The following is a 15,303-nucleotide window of genomic DNA, read 5'->3' on the forward strand; positions in this document are numbered from 1 at the left end:
CACACAGGCATCACATACACTCACAGAACCTACAATGCACATATGAACACGCAGTTCATCCATGAAGCACTTTTCATAACGTCTATTGAGTTCACATTCACTTGCATGCAACTCACAATAGCCATGACATGCACATTTTACTCCTAGTTCACAAACCCAATTGAACTACAGAGAATCAAGATTACCCCTTGTTGGCACCTTGTAAAGGGGACGATCGATCCCTTATGGGTGGGACGGTGTTATCTATGGGACCCATTCCCATTGCCCAAATAGGACCATGTATGGGTGCCAAAGTTTGAAAATAATTGCCGCCAATGCAGCTAGCTTAATCTCTCGCCTTTGACAGTACAAGCTTGCTAGCTATGGCATCTATCGAAGCCACCAAATCCAAGAAGACCTCTTCTTATTTCTTGTTTTTCAAGGAACACGGAGAGCTAATCAAAGCTTGCCTTGAAGATGCTAATCTATTTGTCTCGGTCCCTGCCCTCATCAAAGCCTCAGTGAGCTATGGTGATCTCTTTGTCTCGGCCCTTACCCTCACCAAATCCCTGAACGAGCTATTTGTCTTGGTCCTTGCCCTAACCAAAGCTTGTGAGTGTCCAACACCAAGCTTTTCTTTGCAGGTTGAGATGATTGAGCCTGCAAATGCTCAAGTTGAGGAAAAGTGCATGGCAACATATGAAGCTAAAGATGCCCATGACAATGAGAAAGATGAAGGTAATGGATTGACAGGGAGTGGGAACTCACATTCCCTCTTGCAAGAGTGAAAGGAATCCTTAAGCTAGGCAAGTATCCTCATGTGATTTCAGACAAAGCAAGCAATTTGATAGTGCAGATAATCCAAGGATGGTTGCCTCTACGCTTAAGAAAAGCATAAAATGATACAGATCGAGGATGTAAAGAATGTTGTCAAAAGTGAACCATTCGTTGATGAATTCCTTGTGAAGGCCGTCAATGATGTGCTACATCAGGGTAAAGAGGACTACTCAAATAGCAGGGATGGTGCAAATGCTGCCCCTAATGAGAACTCAAAGGGACATTCAAATAAGAAGTTGAAGCCAAGGAAGAAACCATTGCTTGCTCCACCAGCCGGAACAAGAAGGTAGCAGATCTCCTCTCAGCTTCAAACCAGAGCAAGGTTAGCAATTAAATGCAGAATGAATTTCTCTTTGTGTAACATGTAGGGATAATTTCTTTTAGCTTCTTGAAATCTATTGGTTTATAAGGATGCAATGACAAATTTAGAGGAAAAATTGTACCTTGTTTAGCATTGGATGTTGCTTTACTATAATTTTATTTGCTGTATTTGGGAATGTGCTCACCCCTTAGCCCATCGTTCACACCATGCTTGTAGACACATCAACCTTTTCCAATTTAAGGGCTAGTCGAGTGATCTATATCGATTCATTGATTTGATTTGTGTCCCTCTTGATATCATAGTTGCAAGGAAACTTCACTTTGGGACCTATCAGATTGAAAACTCTGTTTCCAAAGTCCCTCGTTTCTTTTTTCTATTTTCCATTTATTTTGGAGAGTTTCAAATGTTTTATACACAATATACCTATATAAAGACATTTTGAAACCGTTCTAGTGAAATGAGCAAGCCATTTTTGTCTTTAATGGCCTTGTCGATCTTGTTCCTATTCCAGGTGACTATGGTTGATATTTCAAAGACATTTATGTGGATACTTTTTTCCAACTCTTTGTAATTATTACATAGTGTTTGTATGTTGCTCTTCTGGAAGCTTTGCATCAAATGTTTGTATGTTTCTTTTTGGAAGTTCTATGACAATGCTGGAATTCTTAGTCAGGCATGTCAAGATTCAACATTTACTTGGTGCCCTTTAGGTGTAATCACTTTCATTTCTTGTGATCTATGCATAGGATTTCATGTAAAAGGAATTCTTGGATTCTAAAGTAGAGGCCTAATAGAGGTTTTTTTGCTGGTAAAGGAGTCCCCAAGACAAAGTCGATTTGTAAACTTCTGACATTGCCATGTATAAGTCTAAAGGAGGCCATTTGGAGTAGAATATGTGGATATTTGGTTGTATTTATGACCTTTTAGCGTATGTGATGATGTAGAAAACATATTGTATATCCTCATAAACTCTTCTACTGAATGTGTTTGGATAGAAATCAGCAACAAAAGTTGTTGTGATTTATTACTCTACTCCAACTGCTTGTTTGTGGAAGCCTAGCAAGAAACTGCATTATCTGTAGCACTTTGAAGTTGGTGCAAGCATTGGCTCACTTTGTCCTACTACTAGGTGGAGAACATGTAGGAATATGAAGTAATGGTTCTTGCATTGGACCTCAGTTACTTAGGAGCTAGATCAATAAGGGACACATGTGGGGGTCCCATGGGTCTCCAATTTTTTTAACACACGATGACATGCATATGAATCCTTCAATCACAACGTTTCTCTAAAGAATCATCATGCCAATCTATGTACATTGCACTCTAATATTGATCACATCTTGATTAGGTGAGAAAGTACACATGTGGATAGAACTACCTTGCCTACAAAGGCAAAGACAATGGTAGTCTCCTAGTCTATATTTGACATGATATTGTAATTTCCTTTTATACTATAGTAGAAATAAAATGCAATCTTTTTTAGCATGGTTGTTTATGAGCATGCCATTATTTGTTATTAAGAGAACAATCTATCTCATATTTGTGCCTTAAATCCCATGTGGGAAGCCTACTAAGTAGGTGGCTAGTATCATGTCTTCTAAGATTGAGATTTGTATCAGTTTACAAGGATTGCTACTCGTTTTTTTGACAGATTACATTGAATCAATTGGTTTATTTTAATCTAGTATTCATTATATTTGTTGCTTTCCATGGTGTTTTGTTCTCTCAAATGAAAACATGCTACAATCTACACTTCTGTTCTTTTGCAATTCAACATGTATTTTTGCAAAAGCATTTGCTTCTAAAATTTTCATGTTACTAGTATACATAAAATAGTGGGCATTACATTCCGTATGAAATTCGTATGAGGGGGGGCGACTCATTGCAAGAACTTACATATCTTCTTCGTATGTAGGGGGTAGGTTAGCATGTAAGATATGGTACATAGGGGGGTTTCTCTAATTTGGATGCACGCAGGTGACATCCCCCCATTACTATTAGTGAATCCCCCGGGACCAAGCCTAGAGCAAAAAATTTGAGCAAACAAAATACCGAGTGAGGTGTACATCTAATGAAAAGATTGATTACAAAACATGACTTGTCCACATGTTTACGGAAGGAGCATGGTATATAGAAAAAAATTTAACTTATGCTCATATTTCCATTAAAGAGATGTTTTGGGTTTATGAAATAAAACCCAATCATCTAGCTTTCTTTGGGGAGAGTAAAGACTACTTGTACTAACTAATGCATATGTTGACATTGAAGAGATTCCCTTGAATAATAACTTGAAAGCCATCTCTCTATAAACAGTAAAAACTTTAATAGATAAATTTGTTGATATACAATAGAATCCAATCTACGATAAAATATATTTCAAAAATGTTTTACTTCAATTTTGAGTGAAATATAAACTAAAATTAGAGTATTCCATTGATACACTTTGTAATGATACTTAACGAAAGAAACGTGGACATGACCTAAAACCTCGCAAGGTATTTTGCATAAATTCAAAGAGTCTTTATTATCGTAATACTATGTGAGAGAGAAAATATTAATAATTTTTATCCATCATCATATTTTAAATGCCCAAAAATTCTAGAAACAACCATTGTATTGAGATGTTTCAAAACGCTGAAAGTAAAAATATCCATGTCTTATTATGAAGGAAAAAGCTTCAAAAACAGTTTGAGCTGGTCTAAATTTTGGTATTTGTTAGAATTTGATAATCTTGACCAGATCATTATGGCCGAAGCACCCCAAAACCTAGAAATGACTACCCATATGTCTCATATTGACACCTGGACATAGGGGATTTTGGACCAAAAAAAAGTATCAAAATTGTCCAAAAGAGTCCCGCAGTATATATCCATTGCATATGGATAGTTGTTCTATGGTTTTGGGCCATTTCAAATGCCACCATGTGGCCAAAATTGTGAAATTTTATCTTAAAAGTGTCTAAAAGGGTGTCACATTTGTGCAAGACCCTACGGGTAGTTTCAAGACCTTTTCTGGTATGGAATCCCATCTTCAAATATTAGAATGAGACATATGAGCAGTTATTAGGGTTTGGGGGCACTCAAGATGCTACAAGTGTGGTGAAAACTATCAAATTCTAACAACTACAAGAATTTAGATATGCGAAAATCCTTTTTGTAGCTTTTAACTTCATAATTATGTCTCTAAGCTCCTAATGAGACGTATGGATGTTTACCATTAAGGTTTTAGGACACAAGAAATACAAAGATATAGTCAAGATTATTAAATTTTAGATCTCTCTCATATTATCATACATAGAAATATTTGATGGATTACTTTGTGTAATTTATGTAAATATTTTAGGAAGGGATTATATCATTTTTAAGTCAAACGTCTCTTCCTTAGGTAATATATAAAGCACAAGGATACTTCTTTCTAAGTAAAAATTATCAAATGTACCTTTTGTTTTAAGCTTAAACTGCACTACATTTATACATGTTCTTTCATAAAACCATGTATATAACACTATCAAGAGAGTGTTTTCTATTGGTATTTGTAATGTCCTCTCGTTTGTAGAAATCAAGAATGTATAGCTTTTGAAAGTAGTTCATCTTTCATCTTTTGTGTGTGCACATTGTAAAATTGTGGTCAATGGCTATTTTTTGATAGAACTACTTGAAAATAATTTTTCTTTTAGAGAAAGATTGAGTTTGAAAACTCTTCGCTTTCAAGGGTCATGCGTCTTCTCTCCTCATTGACTTGTTAATAATTTTTTTAGTGATAATAACATGGTCTCTCATCTCTCCAAGTGTTTCAACCATGCTTTTTGTTATTTTCTTTATCTCTTCTATAATGGTGTCATATTAGAGTTTCGGTTATCTTCACTCAAAATTCTACGTTGCTCGCATTTTTTGCTTTGGTAATGAAATCCTCCTTCAAGGCTAGAACTCTATCATGAAGATATCTAATGAGAGCTTGAATGACTATAGTGTGAGAGAATAGTTTTAGCTAATTTTTGGGCAAGTAATAAACACCAAAGCCTCAAAGAAAGAAATTCAAGCATGTTCAATATGAAGAGATTTAGAGGATGTCTAATTTTAGGCCTAGCCAGATCTTGCATGAATGGTGAAAAACACAATAGGCAGCCATTGATCATCATAATCATAAGCTATTTAAGTTATAGGTACTGTAAATGGTGTAAGAGATTCTGATCATCATATAAGTGGTCTTGATATAGGGAGAATACGCCAATTTAAAGCTCATTTGCCTTTGTGACTATTGTCATACAAGCTACTAGAGCCACCATTGCCCATAGGATTTGTTAGAATTCATTGATGAAAGCCTAGAGCTCAAAGGGAGTAGGAAGCGTCTCTATAAAAGTCACAAATCTTATATCCCATCAACCGTCACATATATCAAATAAAGAGCCGCAAAAGATACCCGCAAATATCTTTGTGCCAATGTTCTAGGACAAGGATGGCAATATGATGAGAGAAACCATTTTCCCACAAGAATTGTGGCAATTACTCGGACAAAAACAGGTGTTGAAGGCAATGAAGAAGGTTCAATTGGATAAGTACTTTAAATTTCTACTATGGGAGCAGATTTCAAATGAGCACATGAATTGACGAGCTCCATTCAGTGCAATGGCAAGGCAATGCCTTCCCAACAAATATGGGGCCACGATAAAAGTAAAGATTAGTTTAGACATTATCATGGAAGCCCGCACATCCCAATGGGCAATCATAGACTCCTTTCCAAGACTATGCCAACAGACAATGCTCGCACCTCTCTCAACCAAAAAGGCCAAGGCTTCATCTACAAGGACCTTCTTTACTCAAAGATGGAGATGGAACTTTAGTAGTCAAATCTCCCAATTTTCAGACCAAGGGCCAGGATTCACATGCACTGAAGGGGGCTATATCTAGCAGGTCAAGGGTCTATATATATCATGGGTAGGTGGAGATGTGCATGTGCTAGTCCCCCATCTCTTAGATTGGTGTCATAACTTAGGGCATAGGAGCAACCATGGAGGAGAACCAAGGTAGAAGTGTGGAGCTTGGATGGAGTCTCTTGCATGGAGACTCTCTCTCTCTCTCTCTCTCTCTCTCTCTCTCTCTCTCTCTCTCTCTCTCTCTCTCTCTCTCTCTCTCTCTCTCTCTCTCTCATCAAAAGAATGGTGGATTTTTTAGGATGATAAGGAACTTGAGAACGGTCCCTAGCACACATGGAGGAGCCATTCTCCAACTAAGAGTGCACCAGATCTCAATAGATTTGATGTGATCTCAACAGATTTTTACTCAGAGTGCCCTCCCACGATTAAGGATTGGTGCTTGGTTGCCCTGCCCACATATTCTACTACAAAGTTTAAGGAGAAGCGAGGGCTTGTCATCTCCAAATTCTTGCCAGCATAGCTCTCAAGGATGCCAGATTTTGTAATAAATTTCATAGCAACATGGTTTAGGACTTTAAGAACAAGGAAATATGACCTACACAAGCTTCCACAAGGCAAGACAAGGTAGGATGCTCACAAAAATTGGGACTAGAATATACAAGGCATTCCATTGACGCAGAGGATGGCCAAAGAAGGGATAAATTACTCCTCATTTCAAGGGAGTAGTACCAAGGGATTATCACTATCGGCAAGGCCTATTCTCTCGTACAAGGGCTCAAGTTTGGCAAAGTGATACTTCTTGAAATATTTGTACAAGAAAAAGATTGGAAGCTCCAAATGTGAACATTGGAGTGAGAGACATTGCCCTGTCCAGGACGAGCTGCAACGCAGAGACAGAGAGGAAAAGAGAGATCCTACACCACCCGTTGCCCTGCAAGACGAGCGCAGTAATATAAAAGAGGGATAGTGGGAAAGCGACCAAGCCATAACCACGCAAAGACGTGCAGTAGACATAATTAGTTATTACAAGGTCATGTCATGCTCATCCATAGACATGGAGCGGCGCCTACCTTGCCTACTTCCTCTCTCTGCTGTGATCAACATAGCATGTCATACTGGGGAAAGCAAAGCGTGTCCATTTTCATGTAGCTATTCTGGTGAGCAGTAGAAGAGGCCATTGGTCCTTGCCCTGTTCTGTGCCTAGGAAACTTCATTCTAAACACAGGCAATAACAATTGCTTTGTAGCCCTAGCCACAGTCGACCACCTTGGCCTATATCTCACATGGGCATGGGAGGAGATGGGATCTACGGTGGGATGATTGAGGACCATAGATCTTGGGCTTTCGTGGACAATGTAAACTCAGGTACAATGTAAACTCAGGTACCCCAAGTTTACTTCGCCCCCTCCCCCCCCGGCCCCCGAGATTGAACCCACAACCTAGGGTTTGAGGGCCATGTGGCCTATCCACCAGGCTCGCGCACGTTGTGAAGGATTGGGGGGCTGGCCTCTACAACACCTCAAACCAACACCAAGAAAAGAGGATGAAGAGTATAGATCTCTCAAGATAATCTGGGCTGATCTTCTCTCACGAATTTGGATAGCCTCACTCGCACTCAGCCCCGACTAGCTTCTCTCTACACTGCTACAACTCCCACTATACTTGGATGCACCAAAGGAAGCAAGGGAACCAAGAAAACCAAAGTAAAAAATTAAAGAAAAACAATGGAAATCTCTGCACTTTTCCTCATAAAACCAAGAGCTTCACTTCTTTTCAAACGCCCTTCCATGTGCTAGTAGAGACTCCACAGGCGCTCTTATATATACACATAGCATGACCAAAACCCATCCAAATAAAGCTCACTTTGAAAGCCCACAAAGTTCAGAAAAAAAACTCAAAAAAAGTGAAGGAAAAATTGGGGAAAACCTTGCCCTTTTTCTTATGTACAAGCAAGGAATTGCAGCGCATAGTCTACCCTCGACTAGCTGCACCAAAGGGAACCACAAACAACATGGCTGCCATACCTCAAACCAAGATGAAGAGAGGTCAATATGCAGAGTTAAGCACCCACTTTCATCAGCCCATTGAGGAGAGACACACTCTCAACTCACCACACCAGGCTCTTGCAAGGCAAGAGGGGCACCTCTACACCAAAACCCCCACCCTTCACTGCAGGCTGCAGCAACACATAGTTTCTTCTTCACAGCTGAATATTACTCTTCACTCACGACCCCAAGCTGATAAAAGTTCAGTTTTTATTCATATTTTTAAATCACTAACTCACACTTTGAAGTCTCGACACTTCTATGTACAAAAACAGCAAAACTATGTATCCCGCACAACTGGCCCGCATGCGTAGAGACAACTAGCACACACCGCCTTTGTACACTTTGTACAAGCATGCTTTATTTACATATAAGGCCCCCAAAAGCATTGAAAAACATATCTCAAAGACTTTGGGGTGGTCCGCACCATTTCGCCAAAACACGTCACAACGTCACATGTGGAATGTACACGTTTCCATGGAGTTTTGACTTGCAAAGGTATTGGGCGAGCAAAAGTAAACTCTGGTATTTTTGTAAACTTGGATACCGGAGTTTACAAGAATACCTGAGTTTACTTTTGTGACAAGATCTATGGCCCGTGCCTAATGTCCAGTCCCAAAAGTGATGGGATCCATTGATCCCATCTCCCATGCCCATGTTAGATATAGCTGAGGGTCGACCACTACATGTATGGCATCGAATTTATGGGCAATATCCCCACAGTTTAGTTCAGCAATAGCTACAGTGCTACGGACTATATCGATAAGTGTGTATGATGGAGGTGAGGATGCAGCACAGAGAGAGAGAGAGAGAGAGATAGATAGATAGAGAGAGAGAGAGAGAGAGAATATTTACATATGGTCTTTGAGCATCTCCTTTGATTATGTTGTGTGCAGCTTTCAAGTTTGGCCTTATTCCTTTCATCCCAGCTTACCACAATCCCTCCAAAAAAGGAAAGAGGCTCCTCAAGTTGTTAATTTTGCCTCTCCAAGATCTGGAATCTATGTACTATGTCTTCTAAGGCTCGGTTCAGACTGTCAGACTACGCATGGCTTTTGCTGAGTTGGACCAATGGAAAGAGATGCCTTTGGAGAGGCCATTCAGACTACGCATGGAGTTGTTTCCCATGTTTTGAGGTGGCATGTTGAGTTGTGTCCAAGTGATGGCGAGGGTGTTCCGGGATGGAAGGCTGCCTATGGCTGAGAGACTTCCTTCTCAGCTAATTGGGTGGAGAGAAAACCTGACACACCTTACCTTTTTGTTAGAGAGCCCACCCTTAGCGATCTATGGTGTGTGAACAAGCATTGGACTTGCGCACCATCTCAAATAATTTCGAGTGAAAAAGATGAAAGTGCCATCTGTGCAGTCTCAACCGACCCTAATTGCACCCCTATAATTATACATCTGACACATTATATAGCCAGAGTACTAGCATATTTCATTGAAAGCCTTTCTTATGGGTAGGATTTATAACATTGTGATGAAATTATTTTGGATCATTTATAGCTTTAGGGAGAGGTGGATTCACTGGAGGAACAAGTGCAGTAGCTACAAGATGTGAAAAATGTGTGAGTGCGCAAATGCAGTGCGTGTGCGAAGAGTGAAAAGGGGAGAGAGAGAGAGAGAGAGAGAGAGAAAGAGAGAGAGTACACAGGATGTGGTTGGAGCTCCCAAATCTCATTGTATGAGCACCATGTGAGAATTAGTGAGAGCTCCTTATTCTTTGTATGTATAAAGAATAAGGAGATAAATGTGGACGATCGGACACTGACTGGCGGACACGGGCAAAGTACGGTGAGACACACCGCCTTTACCTAACATTCTCCCACTAAAGGCTATGTGTCGATAACTGGCGAGAAGACTAGCCTACAACTAGTATAGGTACAAGAGGTGAGAGAACACGGCTCTAAACCTATGCCCATTGTCTCACTCTGTAACCGCTCTAGCGTAGATGCAACATGCATACCACCAGGGGCAGAGCCATGATGACACTCCTGATGCAGGTGTCGAGGTGACCTGCATGGATCCACAATGCACAATTCTAGTGTCAGTCATCACACAACTTACAACTCCCACTGCAAATGCACCAACCACATAAGCAAGATCAAGTCTTGAGACTAAAAGGTCAGACATGAGAGACTCGAAAGCCGATGAAACATGTACTACATGTGCCAACGTATCCCTATCAGCAACCTCATTGCGATATGCATCCTCATCAGGAACCACTTGACTATGCATCACCATGTCAGCATTGTCTGGAAAAGGTATGTGTGCTGAGAATGACTGTAAAACCAAAAAATCAGCACCACTACAATCACACACAGCTATCTGAAGGAAAATGTTTCCCTCAAACATATCAGACACATCCTAGAATAATGCATCAGTCTCTGGCTCAACTGATGTCACCTCAACTGATGATTGACAAAGCTATGCATCCCCATAGATACCACTATCTGCGTGAATTTCACCACAAGACAAATGCACAACCTACTCTCCATGCAACACATTTGCAAAAGAGACACGCATTGTCTCTCGCTCTAAATATGGCTGCAAATACACAGAGACTACACCGCCTTGTGTCTGAGAAATATGCAAAGGATATACCAAACCACTCCTAGCACCTCTGTCTATCACCAGTAATCCCCTATGCATTTGAAATTATCTCTCTCTAAGCAATACACAATGTCCACTACTCTGCAATTGAGTCCTGGTACATAACGTACATCTCGTAGCATAAGCAATGCACCACTAGGTAAAGACATGCATACATATCCAACACCCTCTATGTCATATGTTGAACCATCAGCAAAATGCACACAATCAAGTCTCCCACTAGACAAAGATCGAAACAAATCATGACGTGGCATCACGTGAAAAAAAACATGATCGTCTAGTGGAAAACGTGTAGACAATGTGCTATCCCAAGACACAAAGTAGTGTAAAGGCAAGCTAGACTCAAAAGCGACATGCCTGTCATATGCATACTCTCTCGCATCTATCCTCATAGTAGCACCATGCATCTGCCTCATACGTTTAAAGAAACGGCATCAATATGTCCATCATGGTCGCAGTGCTAACATGTCAGTCGCGATCGTGAGCAAGAACCGCCTCTAACCTAAAGCGTCTCCATATCCATGCCAAAACTATGGCAAATAATGCTCAAGATCACAAGACTCTCCCACCTGAGAGCAAACCACTGTCTCAAGCAAAGAAGGTGAGCAAACAATCAAGCTCACTAGCTTCTACAATAGGCATACATATCTGGCAAAATTTTGGCAGAGTCTCCTTTGTAAGTGGAGCAAAAAACTCAAACTGTAAATCTCAATGGAGACAACAAATACAAAAATAGCCAATCCGGGAATCTACTTGGTCGAAATCACCTCACAAAGTCATACACTGAGCCAAACCGCTCTATCCGGAGTATCACTCAATGATGCCACAAATGACATACATATGAGAGTGAAAAATTGCTGCCAAAATGTGTCAATGAATGAACAATGTGCCAGAAAATCGTAGCATACAGAACCTGTGTACAAGTGGGAGTCGAAACTCAACCACTAAACCATCAGAGAGAAAACTATGGATACGCATAAACCATGGCAAGAATCTGGGAAAAATCCAACAGAGTTTCCCCTGGAAACTGAGAAAAACCTTAAAAAATCTCACCAAATACGCATGACAATAGACAATGTCTCAGTAGAAAAATCCACAAATGGTCTACATGCAATGCTAAAAGCCTGGCAAATTGGCTCACCCCTGACCGAGTAGCTCTATGATTGAGTACCTGTTTAAAAAAACACTACAAACCTATAAACGTGCTACCTGCAAGCTATGGCTAGCTCAAATTATATCCGCATAATGCATACATAGCATGAAACTGCACAAACCCGTGCTCAAAAAGCTCTCTGAAATGTCCCACACAGTCAAACAATGTGCATGAAACCGCATCCGTATGTGTAATGATCCAAAATTCACATACCAAAGTATCACTTGCATACGTAAAAACAAGGTAAATTCTCTCTCAAATAACACCACAATGTGCCATACATAACCAAAGATGCAAACCGCATCACTCTCTACATTGTAAGAATCAAACTACAAAACCTCGATATGTCAAGATTGTTGACAAGCTTCTGCAGAAAATACAGCACTCAAAATTTCAAAATTTTGATATGACCAACACGTCTATAACACGCCAAAACTTCAGGGTAGACTCCTGGATCACATGTATCCGAGTCCGGGTGTGAGAGATATGTCAAAAACCTTCATTTTTGGCCCAAAAAGGCAGCATAAACTTGTTGTTGTTGCACATGCTGTAATTCAGAAAAAAATTCAGAAAATAGACATCTCTAGCGCGTCTAGAATGTGCCAAAATCTCAACCTAGACTCCTGGATCATATCCATCCTACTCCATGTGACGGAGATATGCAAAAAACATTGTTTCAGGAGAAAAAACGAACTACAACACTTCTTGTTCTTGCTCTTTTTCTGTAAAATTCAGCAATGGCTTACTACACAAGATTTATACAAGCTGAATATACATATCTAAGCTGAGATCTGACAATGTCAAGCTGTATCCACCGTCGTCGAGCTCAAGCCGTCATAGCCGAGCTATGTCGCTTTCGTCTCGTCGGGAAGCAGTTGCACGCGCATCCCCAAAGCTCTGATACCAATTGTGAGTGTGCAAATGTGGTGCGTGTGCGGAGAGTGAGAAGGGGAGAGAGAGAGAGAGTACACAGGATGTGGGTGCAGCTCCCAAATCTCACTATATGAGCACCTTGTGAGAATGAGTGAGAGCTCCTTATTCTTTGTATGTATAAATAATAAGGAGGTAAATGTGGGTGACTGGACACTGACCGGCGGACACGGGCAAAGCACGGTGAGGCACACCGCCTTTACCTAACAAAATGAGCTTCTTGGAGTGGTGAGGTTGGTCACTGCCAATGAGCTGTTCACAAATGCACCATTCATGGTAGTGATAGGGTCCAATGACTGGCTCACTGAGAGCTCACTACAAGAGGTACTTCACATTAGCGACGCTCGCAATGCAACACTCAAAAGTGAAAATCCACGGTGTTGCTATGAGCGTCGCTATAGGCGTCGCTCTGGGCGTCCCTATTTTCTTTGTTGCATAGGGACGCCCATAGAGACGCCCATAGCAATGCTGACAAGGGTAAAAAAATAAACCAAGAGTGCCAAAAACTCATATCTCAGATCTGAGTTTCGGCGCTCAAGTGAAAGAGGTAAACCCGCACTCTCCCTCTCTCTCTCTTTCTATCCCACACACACACACACACACACACACACACACACACACGAGGAGAGGAAGGAGAGCCATGTATACTCCTTCCCTCTCCTCTCTGTCATGTTCCCTTCCCCTCTTTCTCTCTCTCTCCCTTTCTCACATACACACACATTGTGTCTTTGAGTGAGAGAGAGAGAGAGAGAGAGAGAGAGAGAGTAGAGAGTAGAGAGAGAGAGAGTACACACATGCATAAACAAAAAACACACACACACACACACACACACATGCAAAAAAAAGAATGCATATACACACACATTGAGAGAGGAAAAGAGAGAGAGAGAGAGAGAGAGAGAGAGAGAGAGAAAGTAAAGATATATATATATATATATATATATATATATAAAGCAAAGAGAAAGAGAGAGGAGAAAACAAAGAGAAAGAGAAAGAGAGAGAGAGAGAGAGAGAGAGAGAGAGAGAGAGAGAGAGAGAGAACCAAAGAGAGAGAGAGAGAGAGAGAGAGAGTAGGAGAAGACGAAAAGAGAGAGGTAAGGGGAGAAAACAAAGAGAGAGAGAGAGAGAGAGAGAGAGAAAGAGATTAAAAAAGTAGAGAAAATATGAAATGAAATGTTATATTAAGATTTAGGGTTAGGTTAAATTTAAAATTACATTTAAAATTAGGTTAGATTAAGATCTAAGATTAAGTTAGATTACATTAAACTTATATCTAAAAATTTATGCTAAATTTAAAATTAGGTTAGACTTAAGATTAGGTTAAGATTTAAATTAGATTTAAGATTATGTTATATTACATTTAGGTTTATGTTGAGTTTAAGATTAGGTTAGATTTAGATTTACGTTAGATTTAAAATTAGGGCAAGATTTAAGATTAGCTAAGTTACATTTAAGTTAGATTACATTTAGGTTTAGGATTTAAGATTGGATTAGATTTAGGTTTATGTTGAATTTAAGATTAGATTAGATTTAGATTAAGATTAAGACAACATTTAAAATTAGATTAGATTTAGATTTAAGTTAGATTACATTTAGGTTTAGGTTAGATTTAAGATCAGATTAGATTTAGGTTTATGTTGAGTTTAAGATTAGATTAGATCTAGATTTATGTTAGATTTAAGATTAGATTAGGTTAGATTTTAGGGTATGTCAATGAAGGCTTTGCCCAAAGAGCAAACACTAGATACACAACAATATGTATATTCCCATCAGAATCTGACACCTATTAACTCACCCACTAACCATATTCAATTAGCTCAAAATCACCATATGTTCAATTAGGTTAGATTCAAGATTAGATTTTGAATTTAGTTTTTATATTAAAGTCTACCTTTCGGATTACGAAAAAAAATTAGAGTTAGGCGAACGGTGCTCCATCTCTTCCTTTCTATGGATGCGACCTTAAGCTCGAAATCTTTCAACGACTTGAACTCAGATTGGAGGCCAACATGTAATGTGCTAAGTAATACCTCGAACAAGGATCTACTGTGAAGAGATGTTAAGATGCTGTGAATTGCTACAGCTAGAGAAGAGGCAAAGGGGGTTTGTCCACTACATGCACTATCATGTAGACGTGGGTGTGTAGATTTCTTGTACCCACAAATATAGGCATTGACCAATAAAGATGAGATTATAACCCTGGGTTCTGATCTTCGTGCACCTCTAGACCGAGGTGTGTGGGGATCGGACATGACTAGAGAATGTGAGGTAGTTTACAATGTGAACAAAGAGAGAGAGAGAGAGAGAGAGATAAAAGACGGAGGATGCCAATAGAAGATTAAATTTATGTCCAGGTTATAAAGTTTTTACATTCATTAAAAGTAGTGACGAGGATGTGGGGCCGTCCAGCCGAAATACCTATCTCTCAACAAGGATCTTATGTCCTTTATGTCCTTGTAATCAATGCAAGCATGCTGTGCGACGGACAAGACGCATTTCTTTGTAGCACATTCGCGAATTTGGCGAGTTTGATCCGTCTATTATAGATCGA

The 15,303-nt window shown here is 39.9% G+C and overlaps 1 pseudogene; it reads left to right on the forward strand.

The window, feature by feature from the left end:
• The first annotated feature begins 362 nt into the window (after positions 1-362).
• LOC147416440 (uncharacterized) lies at positions 363-1,150 on the forward strand (annotated as a pseudogene).
• Positions 1,151-15,303: the final 14,153 nt, after the last annotated feature.

This window comes from Adiantum capillus-veneris, unplaced genomic scaffold, assembly GCF_014529385.1.
Source record: "Adiantum capillus-veneris isolate H3 unplaced genomic scaffold, ASM1452938v2 Hic_scaffold_973, whole genome shotgun sequence".
In the NCBI taxonomy this organism is placed as follows: domain Eukaryota; kingdom Viridiplantae; phylum Streptophyta; class Polypodiopsida; order Polypodiales; family Pteridaceae; genus Adiantum; species Adiantum capillus-veneris.